The following is a 26,537-nucleotide window of genomic DNA, read 5'->3' as shown; positions in this document are numbered from 1 at the left end:
GCCAAGCAGTCAGCAACAATCTTCGTCAGGTCCAATTTGGGATGGCAAATGTGTATCATGATCATGGTGAACCTTGCTCCAGCAGTTAACTGAGCTCGCACAAAGTTATGAATACGGGGGGCATCTCTGAATTTCTCCATCAATCCAAGAAGAGTTTCGGGAGCCTCGTCTCGAGGAAATAGAGTCTTGTAAACAAGGGTCAAGGTTCTCGTGCAGAAGTTAAGAAATTCGCGAACCTGACAGGCGCGATCTTGGAACCTGACAATCTGTTGGGTTCGCTTGGGAGTGGCCCAGAACAGACAGCCATGGTTAAGTGAAAGGTTGACGAGGAGGTTCGTTCTCACATTCACTCTTTCATCTTCAGCAGGAGCGTCGAGAACCAAACCTATTGAACGACAGAGCAAGAAATTTAAGGAGAGGTACAGAAAAAGCAGAAGCAGTACTAGGTTGGAAAAACATACCTAACATATCCACGCTAGCTTCAGTCATTAGCTCGAGCATACTATTTTCTCGAATAGTTGCTTTTTCAGCTTCCGACACAGCAGCATCTTTGGCAGCTATGGCTTCTTTAGCTTGTTGGAGAGCAATCTTCTCTCTTTCGGATGCTTTTCGAGATTGCTCCATCATCGCCAGAGTTTGTTTTTTCATGGATTGAAGTTGTTGGCGAAGTTCTTGCAAATCTTGCGAGAAGGGCTTACCCGAAGAACTTTCAATAAGGTTATCCTCGACGAATGTTTTCTTCGAGAAGGAGGAAGCAGGAGAAGTATCAGCAGGATGAGGATTCGAAGAGTAGTTATCAAAAATCAACTGGAAAAGAAAATTTCAATATCAAATGATTGCACAAGATAGAATTCCATTGATCTTCAGGAAATTTTCACGGATATTACAGGAGGAGTTCTTCAAAAGGGCTCAAGGAAGTTTCGGCATCATGAAGTCTCTTCTCAAGATCTTCGATACCAGTAGCTTCTGCCTTGGCCTTATCAGCCTCTGCCCTAGCTTTGCCAGCATCAGATTCGGCCTTCTTGCGAGCCGCCTCACTTGGCTCTAATTTCTGAGCAAGCGTGTCGGCAAGTTTGTTGGCCTCCGCAAGTTTTTCTGCCAAAATAGTGAAAAATAGTCAAAATTACGATAAAACAGGAGCAAGAAGTCATGAACAAAGGCAAGCAGGGAGTCATTACCTTCGGTCTTGCTGGCATACTCGCGGTACCCAACGAATTGGGCACAGATGCGAATAAGTTCTTTGATCATAGGCTGTCAAGGAAACATAAAGAAAGAGAGCGTCGGTATGGGAAAAAACATGATGGCACAAAGAAACAAACAGAGAAAATATAGACAATGACAGAAAGAAATTAAGGACTTACATCATCCAAAAGAGGACTCGAGGAGCTACCCAATTGTAGGGTAGGCTCTGTGATTGTTTCAACCCTTGTCCTTTTTGGTGAAGGGACAAGGGGGCTTGCAGGAGGAGTAGGAGCGTCGATGTTTTGTTGACGAGGCGAAGATTCTTCTCCTTCAATTTGCACCTCAGAAACAACTAGAGTATGCGACGTACTCGTTCGAGCAGTCGCATCAAAAGCTGGCATTTCTTCCTCGTCACCACTACGATTAAATGGCGGCAGCATAAAAAGCAAGATAGACAAAAATCTTCGAGTAGCAAAATAAGGAGAAATAAAAATGACTTACGAGCTGACGAGGGCTTCAAGGTATGGATCAAAAGCTGCCTTCTGACGTGAAGGAGCAGCTTCTTCGGCTTTGGAGGTGCCGGAATCTTCGACATCAGCCCTTTTCCTTTTGTTCTTTGGAGAAACAGCAGGAGGAGGAGACTGTGCCGATGCAGTAGCTTCAGAGGCAGCCTCCTTTTCAGAAGATCCCGCAGATTTTTGAGAATCTGCGGGTTCATTCTCAAAAGAAGGGGCATCTTGGTTGTCATCCGTGACAACAGCCCGTTCGTCGACTTCTCCACCTTCAGGAAGGGGAGGAAGCGAGACAAGATTTGGATGGTTCTATACAAAAACAAGGGGAGGTGTCAATAAAAGAGTTACGTAAAGGATGGCAAAATAATAACAAATCAGTCGACAAAGGTTACCTTGGGAAGCGCATTGGTGGCGCTATATGGTTTTACGCGACAAGAAGAAGGGACATGATCTTTCTTGCTGAGGGAGGAGATTTTCCGAACAAATTCTCTAAGTCCTTGACCTCTAAATCCACCGACAACCGATCCGCATCCTTGTCGCCAGCATACTTCCAGAGAGGGTATTTGCAGGCCTGAAGAGGCTGCACTCTGATTCTAAGGAAATACGCCATGATTTGGATACCTGGCAGCTCTTTGCCGCGAGTGTTTTGCAACTCGTGGATGCGAGTCATCAATGCCTCCGTCGAGATTTTTTCTTCCTCGGTAGCCTCTGCATCCCAGGAGCGGCGGCGATAGATTTTCTCGGCACCGTCAAAAGGAGGAATATTGTCTTCAGCACATCCGTGGTTCTCCTCACGGATGTACAACCACTTCTTGCGCCACCCTTGAACTGAGTCAGGGAATTTGACGTCGAAATATTCGACTTCGGGGCGAACGCAGATGACAACGCCGCCTATATTATAGGCGACATTGGGAGAGCTATTGCGGCGACAAAAGAAAATGCGCTTCCATAGTGCCCAGTTAGGCTGGACGCCAAGGAATGCTTCGCAGAGGGTGATGAAAATGGAAATGTGGAGGATAGAATTTGGCGTGAGGTGGTGAAGTTGCAGACCATAAAGAAAAAGCAATCCTCGAAGGAAAGGGTGAATGGGGGCAGAAAGGCCACGGATGAGATGGTCGACAAAACTAACCCGATACTCCATGGGAGGGGTTGGGTAGCTTTCTTCGCTGGGGAAGCACAGCGCCTTGGGCTTCTTGCTGATCCCCAGTTTCTTCAGGAGGTTGATGTCTTGAGTGGAGATTTTGGATCTCTCCCACTCGGCGCTTCCCAGATCCACAGAAGCCATCGTCGATTCTGGCGTGCTGTGTCTGGTCAATCTACGCGGTGGCATTAACAATGGCGTAGGAATACAGCTTGGGAGAAGATGAGCTTAGGGAATTGTGGGGCGCAAGAGGAGTTTTTGCAGTGGAGAGCAGGAGAACGGCGCAAGCGGAGGTGCTCGAGGAAGAAGAAGGGGATCTTATATAGAGGTGCGGCCAAGTGGCGTACCGTTGGATGGAAAAAGTGTGCGGCAGATGATGACCACGTGGAACAGGGGTAAAAAAGTAATTTAATCCTGGAGGAGTTACAGTGCGTGCGCCGGGAAAAGCGGAGGACGTGTGTCCCCCACTTGCACGACGTGTCAATATGATGCGTAATTTGGGCCCGCAAGGCAGCGGGAGAGGACTTCTCGCGATTTCAGGAATTGCAATCGTGGCTATCGTCAGCAGTAACGTCACTTTAGCAGGAGAAAAATTCGACTTAACAGCTTCATAAAAAAGGCGACAGTAAAAAATATTGGAGAGCCTTTGATCAAATACAAATTTTGATCAAATGCTCGGGGGCTACTTTGGAAAAATGAAAAGATCGAGAAAGACAAAAAATAAATGGCGTGAGCCTATGATCAAATACAAATATTTTCTCATAGCCTCGGGGGCTACTCCCATCGGGAGCGCTGTTCGCGCACCCGAGAGATTTGAAAACTTCGGGAGAGAAAGAAAATATAGCGGCATAAGGCGTGGAGCCTACACCCAAGCACAAGTCCTTGGCTGTAGCATCGGGGGCTACTCCCATCGGGAACGCTGTCCGCGTGCCCGATGAAATTATAAAAAAGAGAGAGAGAGAAGAAGAAAGATAGAAGAACAAGAGAGTATATTTCGAGTTATAAGTAACTCTACATATACTCCCATCGGGAGAACAATATAAGTCATCCGTTGACTCAATAAAATGTGCCATTCCAACAGCCGAATAAGCACTCGACAATATATTCTCAGAACGCCAAAGTTGTGAACAATTTCTGAATGCCGCAAAACTTTGCGAAGGTAAGACCCCAGATCCATTCTGTGTGGCGTGGCGCCGTCTCTGACGTCGGTTTGCTACTTTTATCCGTATCAACAGATACGAAGAAAAATCCTAACGGACGCGTTAGGTACCCGATAAATATGACTGGGACTCGGCAGAATGGTAAGACCTTAAGCGGCACCTGTCGAAGTTTACACCAGTATCCCGAGATCATGTCCAGGGATGTGATCTTGAAGTAGGTTTTTGCGGATTGCCACTAGAGCAGTTAACTAGTACCTGATCCGTCAGATGAACTAGCCCCAACTACCATTATCCCTGTACAATATAGAAATTCATATGAAGAAATATAGGGAAGTTTTAAGTTGTCGAGTAAAAATAAACAGTGGGGATTTTCCCTGACTCTACGATTCAAGCAAAATCTCGGGGGCTACTGACATAGGCATCCCCAATGGGCCTGCTGAAGATAGTACCCGGGGTTTACTGAAGGCCCACTACTCAAAGAATAAGAAGATTCGGAAGCCCAAGTTGATGTTAAGGAAAGTTAGAATTGTATTAGAGATGATGTTTGTAATCTTGCGGGACGAGTTGTAAACCCTCCCGGACTCTGTAACTTGTACAACACGAATCCCTCGGCTCCACCTCCTATATAAGGGGGAGTCGAGGGACAAAGAAAGCATCGAATCATTGTCTCTCAAACCCTAGTTTTCATAATCGTCGAGTACTTTTCGGATGAAACCTTCGAGATCTACTTGCCCTCTACTTCCAACTAAACCCTAGTCTACAACCCGTAGGCATTGACAAGTTAATACCTTGTCAGCCGTAGCTGGAGCTAGACGAAGAGGAGAAGAAGAGGAGGCGTACCTGGAGAGGAGCACCACGGTGTGTCCATGGCGGCACGGCCCGACCACGACAGTGCCAAGCCGCAGCCATGCCAGGCGTCGCCGAGCACAAGTGCTCCAGCACCACCACGGCGAGGCACACGGCCGCGCCACCGCGTTTGGATCGCCGGCAAACGGAGAATCGCCGCGGATCCGTGCGGCCATACAGGAAGATGGGTTGGGGACGAGCGAAGGAGGTGACGAGGACCAGATCGACGCGGACCATCGGGTTCGCCGTCGAGAGGCGGTCCTTATGCAACCAACCACGTCGCCGGAGCTGGCCGGAGACGGCTGGAATAATTTGGCGACGGCGGAGGCGACGCCAGTCGCCAGAGCTCGGGGGAGATTAGGGTTCGTCGAAGCCACAGAGGGGGTGAAGTGGGAGCGACCGCGCCGGTCGGTTGGACCGTGCGGGTCTAACCCAACCCTCTGGGCTCCACTGACAGGTGGGCCCAGGGGCATTTCTGTCTTTTCAAAAATGCCCATTAAATTGAATCTTTCTAGATTTTTTATAAAATGAATAAAGCTCTAAATAAATAAATATATGAAAACCACTCAGTACAAAATTCTCTATCATAATAAAATATGAAAAGGAATTTTTGGAGACAAAAGAGATTAAGTCATAATTTGATGAATATTTTAATCATTAAAAATAACCCACCCTATTTTTAATGATAAAATAAGTCCATAAATTCTTTTGGACTTTAAAAACACCTTGACAACATTTCAAGATAGTATTTTACTCTAAACAGAGCATCCCTAAATTGTTCCTAGTAATTACCTCTTACATTAAATAATAAAGCATCGGGAAGGGGGGAACAAACCCTAAAAGCTGAATCATGCATGAATGCTTCTTTAACCATTGCCCTTATCGGACAATGATGCTATTTTTCAGCAACAGAGGACAAGGGTCAGCCCACACCATCGAACTGCAACACTTTGCAGTCTTCAGGCAATTTCATCGCTTGCTCATGTCATTTGATTATTTTTACCAAATTACTTGCGAAGTACTATACTTATCACTCTTGCATGAAAAGCAAAAGTACTACTTTCATAACTATGAATATGACTATGTGGTTGGCAATGGAACCATGGAATGTGTTGACATGGTGGAGGTTCCATTGCAATGGGTTTATATCCATCTAGGATTAAACAACAAATGTCGTCCAATGATTCTTGTGCCGTAAAACTCGTGTTAACCATAAGATCTGGAATGGGCGGACTAGTCAATTGTATTTCCACCTCTCGTACATCAACGGATGCGCTTACCGTAGCAGTTGCGTATTGCGGGAGCAACTTGAGGGTGGGGATCCCACTCTAATTCCCCACGGTAATGCGGTCTATGATGGGTTGCATCTACCGGCGAAGGAGTTTATGGTAAGAGCCCAGAACTATTGTCGTGGTCGGGGGCCATCCTTAATTGGTATAAGTACACCGGCGAGGACCCAGGGTCGGGGATTGCAACAAAGGGTTGGTGTGCGAGGTAGCGGAGGAATATGATTGGCTATGACCTTATACCGGGCCTCACACCAAAGGAAGTGTGGACGGGAAAGCTGCCCGGTTGGCACCAAGGTTAAGATCTCTTATGGGTAAAGCAACACACCTATGCAGAGTGTAATGAATCATGACCTGTCACTCCCTGTTCCGGGTTTGGAACTGCGAACGCTGCCGGAAAGGAACTCCATGAAGTTCTAGTAAACCGGTGAAGGCCGACGGACATAGTTCTTCTAAATAAAAGCAACCTCTTCAAGAAATGATTACCAAAACCTGCATTGGTATTAGACTTTTTGGTCTGATATCGTAGTTAGTGCATTAAACACCTCTTTTCTATAATGAACTTGTTGAGTACGCTCGTACTCATACCACTCTTAAATCCCCTGCTTAGATTGTCTGAATCGACTTGAGGAGGACACCGACAACCAAGAAGGAACAGAAGACATATGCTATGAAGAACCAGGCCTCTCCGGAGGTGTAGAAGGAGTGGATTACCTCATCGTCTACGGAACCGGGGAGGGTTCCAGAGGAGAACAAGCGTAGACTAATCTGATAGTAGCAGTAGCCGACCAGTACAAAAACTTAGTACTTAGCTGCTCGATGAGAATAAATGTATAACTTACTAAGACTTCTATATTGTAAGTTGAGTCGGGTTCACCTCGAACCCAGGAGTATTCCTCTTAGGACCCAAGAGGAACTCCGAGATGATATGTATATGGCTTGTAATAATAAATGAATGAGTTATGGACCTGCTATGTTCTGTTGTACTGCTCTGAGGGATGTAATATTTGCGGATTGGTACTTCGTGAATGTTATATCAACGACTGGCATACTACAACATGCAGTGGTATGCAGGGTCACCACACCCTCCCTCTCTTTTCTCTTGGTTTTTTCTTCTTTCTTTAATGGAGTTTAACCTGGATTTTTGTCACTCTACCTTGCGGTGGCTGGATGAGAGGCTTATCCTCTCTCTTCGAGTTGTTAGCATAAAACCACCACATTCCCAGCTACATGTCCATTTTATTACCACTTTGTGTTTCAGAAGCAAAAACCACCACATTTTGTTGAGATTTTTGCAAAAAACACTAAATCGGTATTAAACACGAATTGATAGCCATTCTGGCATAGAAGGCCCGCATGTAAGGCTGACATGGAAATATTAACAAGCCAACCCATATTAAAAAACGAAAAATCTCATTTTATCTAGCCACAGGAGTCTTCTCTGTTCCTCGCCAGAGACCACGGTTGGGGCTGCTACCCATACCCTCGCCGGAGACCACCGGGCCACTGAGAGGCCCTCACCGGAGACCACCAGGCCTCTTCCCTATACCACACTAGAGACCACCTTGTCCCAACCAGCATCAAATTGCAGCCCCAGACCTGGTCTTCCCCGGCGACGGCCTCCGCTGCCGCCGTCGATTCGCCCTATCCAGACCTCGCCGGCGACCCCAACATCCATTTCTTCATCCCCAAATGAGGCGCGCGAGCTCATGGCTGAGAGCGTGGAGATATGTCGCCGCCGCTGGATCTGGTTAGGGTACCTCAGTTGTCCATGCTGGGATGCACGAAGATCAGGCCTGGCGGCGTAGGTCAACGACGATAGCCTGCCTCGACGGAGCACGGCGATGGTGGGGACAGGAGAACAGCGGCGGCCGGCCTGGCCCAAGCACGGCGGCGGCTTGCCTTGCCCGAGCACGGCGGTGGCGGCCTTCCTTGCCAAAGCACGGCGGCGGCGGACGGAGCACAGCGGTGGCGGTAATATCCCAGGATTGGGGGTTACAAAAAGAGAGGAAACAGATGTGTGCATTGCATTCATGCATAGAAAATCCGGGGAATTTTCGCGCTTTTGTTTAAAACCTCAAAAGGGATCGAGGTTTCTCTGGCATCAGTGGAATTGAGTTAGGTCATCGACATGAGGGCAACAAATTCTCGACAGGACCTTCATAGAATACATGTCTTGAGGCAAAGTAATTCAAATTCAATTCAAATTTATAAAGACTTGAAATCAAACAAGAACTTGAATTGGTATTTGAATTCTAAACAATCATATAGAGTATAACTGTGTAAAGTAAAGCAAATAGGAAATGAGTATCCAACATTACAATATTTTTATTCCAACAATTAGTGAAGATTACAAGTTACAAAATAAATAGAAAGGAATAGAAGAAGAATACATTTCATTCCAGGAACAATTTAAATCAAATGAGGAATAACTAATACAATAGTAAAGAAAATATTTTACAAGTATTTATTACATAACAAAGAATATTACAAAGTCCTAGATAAAGATTACAAAATAATGGAAATAAAAACCCTAAAGTAATTCGTAACTATTTCTTCGTCTTCTATCTTCTTCTTCTGTTCTTAACTTTTATCCCTGCAAAATAAAATAAAATAAAAGGGGAATTTTGGTTAGTGATTACTCTCAGGTTTTGGCATAGTGTTGCTATGCTAAACTCATCATTGAGTAGAAAATTTAGAGGCCAAATTTATAGTATTTGTTCTTATCAGCAAATCTTGGCCTCAGACTCATGCATCATGGGCAGGGTCAAGTTAACACTTGGCAACGTCAAAAATAAAGTACAACTAAGGATAATACCAAGCCAACTGAGCTGATCCATAGATAGAAATATCTTCACATGGAAACTTGAACCAGGAGGGTCCCACATGTAAGCAGCTGCAAGCAGCTCACACACACATGCAATCCGTGTCTTTGTCAACACACAACAACAACAACAACAAGTAGATAAAAGAAGCAAACCAGCCGTAGCTGTGCTGCTAGAAACTCTTCACAGAGTTCTCCACAACAAACCGCACCATATCCACCCAAGAATACCATCAGTTCAACCAAGAACAACATATGTTCTTCATCTAGACCACCAGATCATCCTCAGGTAATAAACCAGGAAAATAGTATCAAGATCATAAGGGTATAAATGTGGTCGGGAGGAGCAGGCTAACCACAAGAAGGAAAGTATTTCAGTATTCCAGAGACCAAGCTACCAAGGACAACAGGTAGAAACTCATAGGCTTGAGCATACATCTGTTCTTAGATTTGCATAATCACATGAGAGGAAATCTAGAGAAAACAACCAAACCAGCAGATCCATCTACCCTTCAACCAGGTTTTCACCTAGGAGGATTAGAAGGAGCTATTTCTCTCAGTCTTGCATAGTGGTGCTTGATACGTCTCCGACGTATCGATAATTTCTTATGTTCCATGCCACATTATTGATGTTATCTACATGTTTTATGCACACTTTATGTCATATTCGTGCATTTTCTGGAACTAACCTATTAACAAGATGCCGAAGTGCCAGTTCCTGTTTTCTGCTGTTTTTGGTTTCAGAAATCCTAGTAACGAAATATTCTCGGAATCGGACGAAATCAACGCCCAAGTTCCTATTTTCACCGGAAGCATCCAGAACACCCGGGAAGGACCAGAGGGGGGGGGGGGCACTGGGCCCCCAGACCATAGGCCGGCGCGGCCCAGGCCCTGGCCGCGCCGCCCTATGGTGTCGTCGCCCCTTCGACCCTCCTGCGCCGCCTCTTCGCCTATTTAAGCCGTCGTGACCTAAAACTTCGACACCGATCGACGAAAACCACAGAAACCTTCCAGAGCCGCCGCCATCGCGATGTCAAGATCTGGGGGACAGGAGTCTCTGTTCCGGCACGCTGCCGGAGCGGGGAAGTGCCCCCGGAAGGCTTCTCCATCGACACCGCTGCCATCTCCACCGCCATCTTCATCACCGCTGCTGCTCCCATGAGGAGGGAGTAGTTCTCCATCGAGGCACGGGGCTGTACCGGTAGCTATGTGGTTCATCTCTCTCCTATGTACCTCAATACAATAATCTCATGAGCTGCTTTACATGATTGAGATTCATATGAGTTTGTATCACAATTTATCTATGTGCTACTCTAGCAAAGTTATTAAAGTAGTTCTATTCCTCCTGCACGTGTGTAAAGGTGACAGTGTGTGCACCGTGTTAGTACTTGGTTTATGCTATGATCATGATCTCCTATAGATTATGAAGTTAACTATTGCTATGATAATATTGATGTGATCTATTCCTCCTACATATGCATGAAGGTGACAGTGTGCATGCTATGTTAGTACTTGGTTTAGTTGTATTGATCTATCTTACACTATAAGGTTACTTAAATATGAACAAATTGTGGAGCTTGTTAACTCCGGCATTGAGGGTTCGTGTAATCCTACGCAATGCGTTCATCATCCAACAAGAGTGTAGAGTATGCATTTATACTCTGTTATGTGATCAATGTTGAGAGTGTCCACTAGTGAAAGTGTAATCCCTAGGCCTTGTTCCTAAATATCGCTATCGCTGCTTGTTTCTTGTTTCTTTGCGTTACACTATCGCTGCAATACTACCACCATCAACTACACGCCCAAAGAAGCTATTTTCTGGCACCGTTGCTACTGCTCATACTTATTCATACCACCTGTATTTCACTATCTCTTCGCCGAACTAGTGCACCTATTTGGTGTGTTGGGGACACAAGAGACTTCTTGCTTTGTGGTTGCAGGGTTGCATGAGAGGGATATCTTTGACCTCTTCCTCCCTGAGTTCGATAAACCTTGGGTGATCCACTTAAGGGAAAACTTGCTGCTGTTCTACAAACCTCTGCTCTTGGAGGCCCAACACTGTCTACAGGAAAAGGAGGGGGAAGTAGACATCAAGCTATTTTCTGGCGCCGTTGCCGGGGAGGAAAGGTAAAAGGTACTCACACTCCGAAACTCGGCTACCAAGCTATTTTCCGTCGTTGTAAGTACTCAAAGCTATTTCCTTTAGATCCTGCAATTGCATCTTTTTGTTTCTTGTTTACACTAGTTTGGCATAATGGACAACAATGAGCTTTTTACTCTATTTCCTGATTTAAGACATGGATGGTTTGATCCGAAAATTAAAAAACCCATGGAACATGTTAGCATGAATACTTTGAACACCATTGTTGCTAATGATATGGAAAATTCTAAGCTTGGGGAAGCTGGCTTTGATGAGCATGATATTTTTAGTCCCCCAAGCATTGAGGAGAAAATTTTCTTTGATGATACTTTGCCTCCCATATATGATGATTATGATGATAGTAGTCTTTTGTTACCACCTGTTATGGAGGAGAAATTTGATTATGATTAAAATATGCCTCCTATTTTTGATAGCTACTTTGTTGAATTTGCTCCCACTATTACTAATAAAATTGATTATGCTTATGTGGAGAGTAATAATTTTATGCATGAGACTCATGATAAGAATGCTTTATGTGATGGTTATATTGTTGAGTTTGCTCATGTTGCTACTGAAAGTTATTATGAGAGAGGAAAATATGGTTGTAGAAATTTTCATGTTACTAAAATGCCTCTCTATGTGCTGAAATTTTTCAAGCTATACTTGTTTTATCTTCCTATGCTTGTTACTTTGCTCTTCATGAACTTGTTTATTTACAAGATTCCTATGCATAGGAAGCATGTTAGACTTAAATGTGTTTTGAATTTGCCTCTTGATGCTCTCTTTTGCTTCAAATACTTTTTCTTGCGAGTGCATCATTAAAACTGCTGAGCCCATCTTAATGGCTATAAAGAAAAGAACTTCTTGGGAGATAACCCATGTGTTATTTTGCTACAGTATTTTTTTTTATATTTGTGTCTTGGAAGTTGTTTACTACTGTAGCAACCTCTCCTTATCTTAGTTTAGTGTTTTATTGTGCCAAGTTAAGCCGTTGATAGAAAAGTAAGTACTAGATTTGGATTACTGCGCAGTTCCAGATTTCTTTGCTGTCACGAATCTGGGTCTACCTCCCTGTAGGTAACTCAGAAAATTAAGCCAATTTACGTGCATGATCCTCAGATATGTACGCAACTTTCATTCAATTTGAGCATTTTCATTTGAGCAAGTCTGGTGCCATTTTAAAATTCGTCAATACGAACTGTTCTGTTTTGACAGATTCTGCCTTTTATTTCGCATTGCCTCTTTTGCTATGATGGATGAATTTCTTTGATCCACTAATGTCCAGTAGCATTATGCAATGTCCAGAAGTGTTAAGAATGATTGTGTCACCTCTGAATATGTTAATTTTTATTGTGCACTAACCCTCTAATAAGTTGTTTCGAGTTTGGTGTGGAGGAAGTTTTCAAGGATCAAGAGAGGAGTATGATGCAACATGATCAAGGAGAGTGAAAGCTCTAAGCTTGGGGATGCCCCGGTGGTTCACCCCTGCATATTCTAAGAAGACTCAAGCGTCTAAGCTTGGGGATGCCCAAGGCATCCCCTTCTTCATCGACAACATTATCAGGTTCCTCCCCTGAAACTATATTTTTATTCCATCACATCTTATGTGCTTTTTCTTGGAGCGTCGGTTTGTTTTTGTTTTTGTTTTGTTTGAATAAAATGGATCCTAGCATTCACTTTATGGGAGAGAGACACGCTCCGCTGTAGCATATGGACAAGTATGTCCTTGGTTTCTACTCATAGTATTCATGGCGAAGTTTCTCCTTCGTTAAATTGTTATATGGTTGGAATTGGAAAATGATACATGTAGTAATTGCTATTAATGTCTTGGGTAATGTGATACTTGGCAATTGTTGTGCTCATGATTAAGCTGTTGCATCATATGCTTTGCACCCATTAATGAAGAAATACATAGAGCATGCTAAAATTTGGTTTGCATATTTGGTTTCTCTAAGGTCTAGATAATTTCTAGTATTGGGTTTGAACAACAAGGAAGACGGTGTAGAGTCTTATAATGTTTTCAATATGTCTTTTATGTGAGTTTTGCTGCACCGGTTCATCCTTGTGTTTGTTTCAAATAAGCATTGCTAGCCTAAACCTTGTATTGAGAGGGAATACTTCTCATGCATCCAAAATACTTGAGCCAACCACTATGCCATTTGTGTCCACCATACCTACCTACTACATGGTATTTTCCGCCATTCCAAAGTAAATTGCTTGAGTGCTACCTTTAAACAATTCAAAATTTATTACCTCTGATTTGTGTCAATGTTTTATAGCTCATGAGGAAGTATGTGGTGTTTATCTTTCAATCTTGTTGGGCAACTTTCACCAATGGACTAGTGGCTTCATCCGCTTATCCAATAATTTGCAAAAAGAGCTGGCAATGGGATTCCCAGTCCCAAATTAGTTAACTTAAATAGACACTCCTCCATGGTATGTGATTGTTGGACGGCACCCGAAGGATTCGGTTAGCCATGGCTTGTGTAAGCAAAGGTTGGGAGGAGTGTCATCATAATAAAACTAAAATAAAAAGGCACTCCTTCATGGTATGAGATTGTTGGCAGGCACCCGAGGATTCGGTTAGCCATGGTTTGTGAAAGAAAGGTTGGAAGGAGTGCCACCCAAAATAAAATAAAATGGGAGCCGCTCTTTGAAGGTTTGTCTGGCAAGGGGGTTAGAGTACCCGCTACCATTCGTTGACAACAACATACACCTCTCAAAACTTTATTTTTATGCTCTCTTTATGTTTTCAAAATAGAAGCTCTAGCACAAATATAGCAATCGATGCTTTTCCTCTATGGAGGACCATTCTTTTACTTTCAATGTTGAGTCAGTTCACCTATTTCTCTCCACCTCAAGAAGCAAACACTTGTGTGAACTGTGCATTGATTCCTACATATTTGCTTATTGCACTTATTATATTACTCTATGTTGACAATATCCATGAGATATACATGTTATGAGTTGAAAGCAACCGCTGAAACTTAATCTTCTTTTGTGTTGCTTCAATACCTTTACTTTGAATTATTGCTTTATGAGTTAACTCTTATGTAAGACTTATTGATGCTTGTCTTGAAGTACTATTCATGAAAAGTCTTTGCTATATGATTCAGTTGTTTACTCATGTCATATACATTGTTTTGATCGCTGCATTCACTACATATGCTTTACAAATAGTATGATCAAGATTATGATGGCATGTCACTCCAGAAATTATCTGTGTTATCGTTTTACCTGCTCGGGACGAGCAGAACTAAGCTTGGGGATGCTGATACGTCTCCGACGTATCGATAATTTCTTATGTTCCATGCCACATTATTGATGTTATCTACATGTTTTATGCACACTTTATGTCATATTCGTGCATTTTCTGGAACTAACCTATTAACAAGATGCCGAAGTGCCGTTCTGTTTTACTTGCTGTTTTTGGTTTCAGAAATCCTAGTAACGAAATATTCTCGGAATCGGACGAAATCAACGCCCAAGTTCCTATTTTCACCGGAAGCATCCAGAACACCCGGGAAGGACCAGAGGGGGGGCACTGGGCCCCCAGACCATAGGCCGGCGCGGCCCAGGCCCTGGCCGCGCCGCCCTATGGTGTCGTCGCCCCTTCGACCCTCCTGCGCCGCCTCTTCGCCTATTTAAGCCGTCGTGACCTAAAACTTCGACACCGATCGACGAAAACCACAGAAACCTTCCAGAGCCGCCGCCATCGCGACGCCAAGATCTGGGGGACAGGAGTCTCTGTTCCGGCACGCTGCGCCGAGCGGGAAGTGCCCCGGAAGGCTTCTCCATCGACATCGCTGCCATCTCCACCGCCATCTTCATCACCGCTGCTGCTCCCATGAGGAGGGAGTAGTTCTCCATCGAGGCACGGGGCTGTACCGGTAGCTATGTGGTTCATCTCTCTCCTATGTACCTCAATACAATAATCTCATGAGCTGCTTTACATGATTGAGATTCATATGAGTTTGTATCACAATTTATCTATGTGCTACTCTAGCAAAGTTATTAAAGTAGTTCTATTCCTCCTGCACGTGTGTAAAGGTGACAGTGTGTGCACCGTGTTAGTACTTGGTTTATGCTATGATCATGATCTCCTGTAGATTATGAAGTTAACTATTGCTATGATAATATTGATGTGATCTATTCCTCCTACATATGCATGAAGGTGACAGTGTGCATGCTATGTTAGTACTTGGTTTAGTTGTATTGATCTATCTTACACTATAAGGTTACTTAAATATGAACAAATTGTGGAGCTTGTTAACTCCGGCATTGAGGGTTCGTGTAATCCTACGCAATGCGTTCATCATCCAACAAGAGTGTAGAGTATGCATTTATCTGCTCATTATGTGATCAATGTTGAGAGTGTCCACTAGTGAAAGTGTAATCCCTAGGCCTTGTTCCTAAATACTGCTATCGCTGCTTGTTTACTGTTTTACTGCGTTACTACTGCTGCAATACTACCACCATCAACTACACGCCAACAAGCTATTTTCTGGCACCGTTGCTACTGCTCATACTTATTCATACCACCTGTATTTCACTATCTCTTCGCCGAACTAGTGCACCTATTTGGTGTGTTGGGGACACAAGAGACTTCTTGCTTTGTGGTTGCAGGGTTGCATGAGAGGGATATCTTTGACCTCTTCCTCCCTGAGTTCGATAAACCTTGGGTGATCCACTTAAGGGAAAACTTGCTGCTGTTCTACAAACCTCTGCTCTTGGAGGCCCAACACTGTCTACAGGAAAAGGAGGGGGAAGTAGACATCAGTGCTATGCTAAGTCATCACAGAGAATTAAAAATCAAGTCATAGTATCTGTCCTTATCCAATATTGAGCCTCAGCCTTTGCATCATCGGCTAAAGCAAGCATCGATCTGTCCATTCAAGTTAATTCAAGCATCTTTAGGAGCTTGGATGGACAGATTGCATCATCTGACCGTACAGCATGATTAATGCCTATTTCTAACTATACATAAGCACCTACACCACAAGATTCAAATCCAACATATCATTATCATGTGCACACTCAATTGAGGCACCACATGATAATTATGTTAGTGAGAAGCACATGGGCACTTATGCAAAGAAAGAAAGGACATCAACAGTAAGCTACAAGATCATCAGCCTAAGCACAAGTAATTAAGCCGTCAAATAAATCATCCATCTATAAACAACAGATATGTCCATTGGATGCATCTCAATACACCGCCAACACAGCTACTGTCCAATATCATTTATGCACATGATTCAGTCATCACCATAAGCATCCAATGTTAATCAACAATTCACATGTTACAGGGAACTACTTAGGGTCCAGGAATTCTTCCCAGGCCAACCAAGTAGTCCCCTAGAAGTAGCAAAGCCACTAGCAGGAAACACGCTCCCATCACTACAAGAAAAGTTCTGATAGACAACGTCTCAAAATCGTCCGCTAAGGGGTATTTTTCGTCGCCTATGGGCCTAACCCGACGATATGGGTTCTGTTGTGGAAACTGCGTCAGGCAAAGTCCTACGACGATTTTTTCGGTCCATCGCGCTTGGGCGCCCTTCCGCCACGGAAAATCGGACCGTTGCCCAAGTGTTTCCGGGAGCCCGTTGACTGCTGACGTCATGCAAACTGACACGTGGCAGACGCCGTTAACTGGCAGTTAACGGCGTTAACCGGCTGAAACCCTGTGGTAGATGGTAGGCCCACACGAGGCCTGCCACGTCTTAAGCGGGCCGGCCCATTAAGTTTGCGGGCCGGGCCAGCTGACTTAGTTTGACCGGTCAACTATATAGCTGGGCTGGTCCATTAGTTACGTGGGCCGGGCCTAACCTCTAAGGTTGACTGGTCAAAACTTTAATGGGCCGGCCCACTAAGCATGTGGGCCGGGCCGAATGCACTCGTTTGACCGGTCAACAGGCAAAAGGGCCGGCCCACAAGACATGTGGGACCCACTTTCCTGGTATCGGGCCGGCCCATTTACAAAGTGGGTCCACATTAAAGCAACTGGGCCGGCCCAAGAAGTTAGTGGGCCGGCCCAATTAGCATGTGGGTCCCACTTTCCTGCTATCGTGCCGGCCCATTTAGTACGTGGGGTCCACATTAGATCAAATGGGCTGGCCCAACAAGCCAGTGGTCCGGGCCAAAAGCACCGGTGGGTCCCACTTTCCTGTTAAAGGGCCAGCCCATTTAGTATGTGGGGTCCACCATATAGCAAGTGGGCCGGCCCAACAAGATAGTGGGCCGGGCCAAAAACACAGGTGGGTCCCACTTTCCAGTTACAGGGCTGGCCCATTTAGTATGTGGGGTCCACCATATAGCAAGTGGGCCGCCCAACAAGATAGTGGGCGGGCCAAAACACCGGTGGGTCCTACTTTCTGTTAAAGGGCCGGCCATTTAGTATGTGGGGTCCACCATATAGCAAGTGGGCCGGCCCAACATGCTAGTGGGCCGGGCCAAAAACACAGGTGGGTCCCACTTTCCTGTTAAAGGGCCGGCCCATTTAGTATGTGGGGTCCACCATATAGCAAGTGGGCCGGCCCAACACGCTAGTGGGCCGGGCCAAAAACACAGGTGGGTCCCACTTTCGTCTTAAAGGGTCGGCCCATTTATTATGTGGGGTCCACCACAAAAGCAATTGGGCTGGCCCAACTAGTTAGTGGGCCGGCCCAGTAGTGGGTGGGGTCCACCTTAAAGCAAGTGGGCCGGCCCAATAAAAGTGTGGGGTCCACAGTAAATCAAGTGGGCTGGCCCAATAAGTAAGTGGGCCAGCCCGTTTAGTTGTTGTTTATATGCCGGCGTAATAGGCGCTTTAGGATTTTGCGGGCCGGCACATATGTGATTTCGCTTAATTGGGCCGTTTAAGGGATGGGAATTCGTGATTTAGATACTGAGAATATTTACGCAGCATTGATTTCTGTCGGATAGCCTCACTTACCACAAGCACCAAAGAAAAAATGCGCGAAAGAACTATAAAAACTAACTAAATATTACATCAGCTGCAAGGCATTGAAAAAATATTACAGAACCCAGAGAAATCGAATGGTAATTAAACCTAGCAATACAATGAAGGGATCCTAAGCAATCTTTTAAGTTGTCCATGCAGCACCTATATCTCGAAACAAAGACATTACAAGTTAAGACAACAACAATGGAAAGGCAAAGACACTACAATATTGTTTGCCAAAGAATTTGGAACTCATCATTTCGTCGTTATAACAAGATCATTGTAATGCGCACAATAAGCAAACAAAGAGTGCATGCCGCATACCAACAGCCAATATAACAGAGCATGTTAGAATGAAACAATAGACTTACTCGTCGAGTCCCATGCAAACCAACATGTTCGGGGAGTACAAAATTGGCATGAACAATATAGTAGCAGACTATAAATTTTGTAACAACGATCGAGCAAGATGAAGTTATGATGGCTACATCTACAGAGCAGGAATGTAACCCAAAAATAGAAGTTACGATGGCAAAAGCTAAAGAGGAGGGAATGTGAACCAACATGTGCCAAGTGCAATTACGTCATTTTGGCCGTGAACTAAATAATACTCCTGAACATATGGGGCAGGGGATGCAAATCAAGATGTATCCGGATATAAACTTCTATAGAGCAACACATCGAGGAGAGTTAATGATGGAGCTTAGGATGGACCGGATACGAGAATATAGTGGGATCACACGTGAACTTGTATAAGAGGGAATGCAAACCAATATGTTCAGCTTTCCATATGTGAGCGTCATGCCAAGTCAGAGAAACAAGTCAATAATGCAGCTTTTGAAGAACAAGATGGCACGCAAAATTATTATCTAGTAGTATGACAAGTTTATTTGTACTACAGGCTAGATAGCAGAGTGATAGCATGCCAAACTAAGTCCTTACTTTGTTAGCTTACAATGAACTAGATACAAAACAATGGCATCACCTGTAGTACAGGGAATGCAAGCCAACATGTTCATGGAGTAAAAAATTGGCACAAACAACATAGTAGCAGGCCATAATTTTTGTAACAACGACTGAGCAAGATAAAGTTATGATGGCTAGATCTACAGAGCAGGGAATGTAAACCAAATATAGAAGTTACGATGCCAAAAGCTATAGAGCAGGGAATGTGAACCAACATGTGCAATTACTTAAAATTGGCCATGAACTAAATAATAGCAGGATGTTACTATAATACCTATATTTTTGTAACAACGACTGCGCAAGATAGAAGTTATGATGGCTACATCTACAGAGCAGGGAATGCAAACCAAAATGTTCAATCGCTTAAAGTTAGCAATGAAGTAGAAAATAGCAACGTGTTACGGTCATAGCTAGGAATGAACTAAAAGAGCTTCAGACAAACAAGCATCTGAACCCAGAACATGGCGCTAAAACAAGGGACTTACATTAGGAGAAGCACTCTGTGGGAGTGACGACAGATCTTCCTGGGGTTCATATATCCGGTGATGAAGTACGCTACATGTGCTACTTGGGGTTGGAGAGACGGCCATTACACTTCATGATTACTCATCTCATCTGCAAAAACGTAACGGCGCGTCGTTAGCACAAACAGGTTCCCCCAAGATTAAACAAGAACTTGCAGGCAAGCAATAGAAAAGTGACAGTAGAAGAGTTTAGATCATGCACAGCGCCGGTGAAGCAGATCCGGTTCATGCACAGCGGTGTCGGTGAGCAAGATCCGATGCGGTGGACGACGGATCCGGTGAAGCGGCTCAGCTGAAGCGACTGCGGTAGACTGCTGGATGAGCATATGGTTTCGAGGTACGGCGGGGATGATCCGGTCCGGTTGATGACGGCGTCGATGAAGCGGCTCCGGCAGGCAGCCGGCTGACGAGGATCGCGAGGGCTCGGGTAGACCAGGGAAGTCCGGCGGGGATGTTCCGGTGCGGTGGTCGTGGAGGTGGGAGAGAGGGACTTGGGAAGTTCCGGTGGGTGGTCTGAGGGAAATGAATTTTTTTTGGGAGGGTCTCCGGGCTAGGGAGGTGGTGATCCAAAAAATGACGGGCATACCCCCCCACCAACCGACTTTGCTGCCATCTCCACAGGGGTAGAATGGGAATTTGGAAGCGTGTGAAATTTTTGTATTTTGTGGGCGGGAAGTTTTGCCGCTATGAGATTTTGAATTTGGCTACCGTCCAAGTATAATGATAAAAAATTGTGACACCGTACTAGTACCTCTGTTCAAGGCCGAGTGCAAAATCAAATCATCATCACATTAAATACCGGTTACTATCATCGTGATCTATCTTGTTATCCCATTCAAAAACCCGTCTGAAATACTTCAGGATTGGCGGGAGATTTTGCCGCCCGACTGAGATTTGATTTTGAAGATGGCTATGGTCAAGTAATATAATATAATACTAATATAAAGACGGTACACCTGGTTAAGTACTAATTGCTCTGCTGCGGCAGTCAAGGCCAGCAGCCACATCAAGCCATCATCATTACAAACAAAATCAGTCAAATCTAGAAGCTAGTATAGGAAAAATCACAGCAGCATAATAAATCCAGAAAACTAAGTACGGAGTATAATACATCAACTGCATACAACAGCCAAAAGCAGCCAATAACAATGTTAATGTTCATGACAAACTAATCTGAAAATAATACAAGACGCAATGTATGGCCAACATGAAGATTAGGATACCCCAAGATGAATGAATCTGATCTTCATTCAGCATATATTTCTTCGTCACTCCGTTCTCTGATCTGAAGGAAATATTCATTGAACTCCTTCCGTGCATGTGCAGCCAATACATCCTCCAAACGGTATGGCCTTTGTTCATTTCTCATACCATAGTTTCCTAATCTATACACACTTATTAGACACTCATCCCAGGACTTTATATCATCAAAGTACTCTCGATATAACCCAAATCTGCGTAGTAGATGCAGCCAGGTCGAAGTGTCGGGTGCACTCTGGTGTCGACGGAGATACACCGGATATAATGGACGAAGAAGGCACGATCGCCAATGTTATTGACGGCATGGAGAGAGCGGCTCTCGGTGTCCACACGGTACACCAATGGTTGACCTTCCTCCAAATGCTTGTTGTCCAACAACACAAGCAGCAGAGCACCATCCGACTTCACAAGGTAGAACTTGTTATTTCCAAGTTCGGAAATGAAAATAGTGTATCCATGTTGACACTTGCTCGCGCGCTGCTCCAACTGGACATTGTTGGTGCACACTAATTTTCCGAACTCAAAATTGTTCACAGCTATTGCATACAGTTCACCATTGAACGGGGTAATGCAACGCAGAGAATGGTGCTCGGTCGAAAATCTTCCTTCTCCCCAGTCTTCATCTATACCCTTAGTTGGAGTGCTCTCATCGACCCAAGCAATTTCCGCCGGGTAATCTTTGGAAACGAAGACCATAGTCGGGGACTTCATTACAGCTGATCGACTTCAGAATAACATATGGCATATGCGCCTCAAACCTAGTATTCAATGTCTTTGTGAGTGGGTTCAAAAGCCGTATCTTGTGCGGCTGGTTCTTCTGGGCAAGGACGATGACGCCACGATAAAAGCCGACGAAGTAGTATCTAAAATATATTGATGAAGATAACATTCAGCACTAAGATGTTTACGATTGAAAATAAAAATAGATTAACTCTATAGATATGGAGGAATTTGAACCTTGCATGAACTTCCGTTAGATCGATAGTGACGTAGCGGGATGTGCGGAGGTGGAGGAAGGTGAAATCAGCAGCGCGTGGAAGGACGTGTTCTACCATGATCCATTCATGCAGGTGCACGTCGGGCTCAGGTAAACCTGAGCGCCAATTTCTACAAACTTGCCTCAAAGCAGAGTAGGTGTCCATGTACTCCTCGTTCGCCGATGCAGTCCCCGATCTTGTGAAGTGGTCCGTCAGCCCTGAGAGAGGCCCAGTCCACGGAGGCGCCGCGCTTGGATGCGCCGCCCTCGGAGGCGACAGTCTCGGGGGCGACGGCCGCCGGCGCATTCTTCTTGTCCATCGCCGGTAGGGAACGCGCGTAGGGCGGTTGGTGTTTTTTCATTCGATTTGGAGAAGTTGATGGGACGTGAGAGGCGTGGTTGCGTGCGTGAGTGAGAATGAGACTGTGTGCAGAGGGAGGGACAGAGGGGCTGCAGACGGGCAACGTGACGGTTGGTCTCGGCAGTTTCTCAAAAGCTAGACGTTTGGTCTCAACACGCGCACCGCCTAACCGCTGCGCACCACGACACGCGTCCGTGGTACCGCACGTCTGCACCGTTACGTGTACTCGGTTCTACCGTCGAGCCTTACATCGGAAAAATATATGTACTCCGTACTCAGTTTTCCCCTCGAGTATAGTGGCTAGTGCAATATACTCGGTTTACCCTCAAGTGGCTGGTCAACAGAGAGTCAACAAATGGGATTAAGTTGTCTAATTGAGTAATTTCATGCGCAAAAAAATAAAATCATAGTGCCTCCTACTCATGGAGTCTTGTTAAGAAGAGGAGGTCTAACACGTGGAAAAGAGAATAGCACACCACAGGTCCGAAATGATGGAAAGGGCTAGGCAATCCACTTATTATAGATCTCAACAAAAACCACATGGAACTAGTATATTAAACTTATGCAGTAGCCAACGCAACCAAAAGTCAGAAGTGCAGGCTGAGTCCCAAAGGCACAACACAATACGGAAACTTGCAAACTTATATAAAAGGGGCTATGCAACCCACTTATACACACATTAACAGCCATCCTCCTGTGTGACAAGAGAAATTCAACACTGGATTCGGAGGTAGGCACATGAAGCTTTACAAGGGCCAATGGGGCACCAACAAATTAAGGATGAATTGAACCACACCATCAACAATTCAAACTCGAGACCTTGGCTCTAATACCATTTAAGTTCAAACTGATTGAAAAGGCTAGGCAACCAATTTATAAAACATCCACAGAGTTGATCCCAGCCGCAGATAAATGCATCCACCAACAAAATAGGAACATTGCCTCAGTCTCAGGAAAATTTCACAATACCAAGGTACTCACATGTCAATGTCAGTGTTCATCTCCAATTATCTATGGCATTTTATTAGTCTTTGAGAGATTATAACGAACTTGATTGGCCTCCTCCAGTAGGGCATCACATGCTTCTGATCTCGATCTCAACATATCAACTTGGTTTCTTAACACATCTGCTGCAACTCGTTCTATTTGGAGTTGTTCCTCCAGAACTTATGCAGAGAAAGACTTGGACTTGGACTTGGACTTGGACTGCAAAAACCCAGCATTTCGCAGGAAAGTGTTTTTGGTGATATCTTTATTTTTAAGTACCATGGTAAATGTCTCCATACATTCTTGGGATTTCTATTTTCGTGCCCTCGGGTCCTTAGTTGTACTCAGTTTTCCCCAGCTCCTTAGTTTTTCCTCAGTTTTCCCCAAGCCCTTGTCTGTAACCCGCAGAAAGAGCTCGGACGGAAGGAATCCCGTTTAGTTGACGTTGGTTGGTGCTGGCAAGTGGGGCCGCTGTTGGTGCCCCGCAGTGGACACGTCTCCACTTATCCAGATCATCGTGGGACCCACAACTTGTCCACGTTAGCGCGCCGGACCCACAGCTTACCCAGGTGACCGTTGCAAAATGGGAGCCCGAGCCAGCCCCGCGCCCGTGCCCGTGCCATTGCTTCCCCTTTCTTTCTCCGCGCCCCATTGTTCTTCTTCTCTCGCCGCCGGCAGCCCTTCTCCGGTAGGCGGGTGATGTCTAGTTTCTCTTCGACCTCCCGTTCTTCATGGCCGCAGTATGGACCCGTGCCTTTGACAAGATGCCCTGACTGCCCACGCCAGGAGCCTCTGAAGCGGTCGATCTGTAAGACGGACGAGAACGGCAACCGTGGACGTGAGTTTGTTGCATGCGAGAGCTTGCCATATAGAGAGGGGGATAAGGTTAGATCTCGCTCCAATTTCTCTGTTTTCTCTCGATTTTCTTGTTATTCCCTCGAATTTGGGATTTAGGGTTCACGTTGTTGTTTTCAGATCTTGAAGAAATGCAGGCATTTCGAGTGGATCGATGTGTACGTTCAGAGGCTTCGATTGCGGGAATCAATTGGCGCTATTGGGGGCGCAATTTGGGAGGGGGACTTGTCAGAGAGAATGCGGTGGAGAGAGGAGCCGTTCCGATTATGCCTAATGCTCCCAATGCAGAACTGGTGGAAGTGAAGGGAGAACTGAAGAAAATGAACAAGCAGTTAAGGCAGCTGATCGAGTTGAAGAAGCAAGCTAACCTGATGGCTGTTTTTTTGTTGTTGTATAATTACGATCGGATTGTTATCATTGCTCACCAGGCGCTAGAAGTTGTTACAAGGGATACCTTACAAATCCATTATTCAGTTACATGTACTTGTAGTTGTTTTCAAAGTTAGTGTGTGCATTCACCGAAATTACCAACTATATTCCCTAAAAGAAAAGGAAAGCTAAAGATAGTCGATAATTGTTAGAGGGGTGACAAATAATGCAATCACCGAAATCCGCAAATATGTATGCCTCGTGTTTATACCAAAATTATACCACTTTTAGGCCGTTTCAAAATACCAATACCATATCCCAAACTATATTCCCTAAAAGAAAAGGACAGCTAAAGATAGTTGATAATTGTTAGAGGGGTGACAAATAATGCAATCACTGAAATCCGCAAATATGTATGCCTCATGTTTATAACAAAATTATACCACTTTTAGGCCGTTTCAAAATGGGATCCCTTTCAAAATAGGGTCCCTTCAAAATACCAATACAATATCCCAAACTATATTCCCTAAAAGAAAAGGACAGCTAAAGATAGTTGATAATTGTTAGAGGGGTGACAAATAATGCAATCACCGAAATCCGCAAATATGTATGCCTCATGTTTATAACAAAATTATACCACTTTTAGGCCGTTTCAAAATACCAATACTATATCCCAAACTATATTCCCTAAAAGAAAAGGACAGCTAAAGATAGTTGATAGCAATCACCGAAATCCGCAAATATGTATGCCTCATGTTTATAACAAAATTATACCACTTTTAGGCCGTTTCAAAATACCAATACTATATCCCAAACTATATTCCCTAAAAGAAAAGGACAGCTAAAGATAGTTGATAATTGTTAGAGGGGTGACAAATAATGCAATCACCGAAATCCGCAAATATGTATGCTTCATGTTTATAACAATACTATATCCCAAACTATATTAAGTGGCAAACTCGTTATTGCACATAAATAGAGGGGTGGGCATTCTCCACCGACAGAGAGAGAGAGGGGTGGCCACGAAGAGAGAGAGAGAGAGAGAGAGGTTGCCACGAAGAGACGGATAGGGGTATACTGCCCGTTAGATCAGTGGATCAACGGTTCGTGGAGTCGATCCGTGTGACAACGGCTCAACCAATCAGGATAAGTTTGGGCTTCTCAGAGCATTTGTGACAGTACTTGAGGGCAAAACTGAGTAGTACTAAGAATCCAAGGGCACATAAATAGTAAATAGACTAAGGGATTCAAACAAAAGAATTACAAAATGAAAAATGTGTGTTTTGTACAATATAATTCATATTGGGCTACATCAAATTATTTGCAATTCAAATATACATGAGTGTGACAATTATGGCATCATTTAGACAAACTATGTTTTGGGAAAGATGTTTTGCAAAGGGGTTTGGGTGGAAAACCAATCATCTTCATAGCTACACTAGTGATTTTGAGAAGTGGCATTTTGTGGTAAAACTTGATTTATATATGTTTGTTAAGGTTTTCTAGGTGGCAGGTTGCGTAGGAAGACTCCATAAGTAGTTGCCACTATGTTTTTATTTTTTTGGATTTTTTTGCGCATGAAATGACTCAATTAGCTATGTTAATCTCATTTGTTGACTCTCTGTTGACCAGCTACTTGAGGGTAAAACTGAGTATATTGCACTTGCCGGTCTAAGTCCTCGAGGGGAAAACCGAGTACGTATAAAATTTCTGTATAAGGCCCGAGGTTATAACCGAGTACACCAAACGTCCTGTGGTTAGACTCGTGTAGCGGTGCACGCTGCAGCCGTGCATAGCGGACGCGTGTTGCGGTACCCGCCACCTTCGTCTTTATAGAGCCCCTCTTTCTCTCCCTCGACGCACGTTCTCACTGGCTCACTGCAACCGCCTCTCCTGTCCCATCATCTTCTCCACAACCGAAGAAAAAACCCCGAAGAAAACCGCCGGCGATGGAGAAGAATGAGATGCCCATTGTCGGCACATCAGCCGCCGCCCCGTCCTGTGCCCCTGTCGCTGCTTCCAACGTAGCAGCCGGCGCATCGGCCGCCGCCCCCGTCCAGGCCTGTCGCTGCTTCCAACGTAGCAGCCGGCGGATCGGCCGCCGCCCCGTCCGGGCCCCTGTCCCTCGCTTCCAACGTAGCAGCCGGCGGATCGGCCGCCGCCCCGTCCGAGCCCTGTCGCCGCTGCTTCCAACGTAGCAGCCGG

The sequence above is a fragment of the Lolium perenne genome, chromosome 3 (genome assembly GCF_019359855.2).
Source record: "Lolium perenne isolate Kyuss_39 chromosome 3, Kyuss_2.0, whole genome shotgun sequence".
Lineage (NCBI taxonomy): Eukaryota > Viridiplantae > Streptophyta > Magnoliopsida > Poales > Poaceae > Lolium > Lolium perenne.
Note: the sequence above shows the minus strand (reverse complement) of the source record.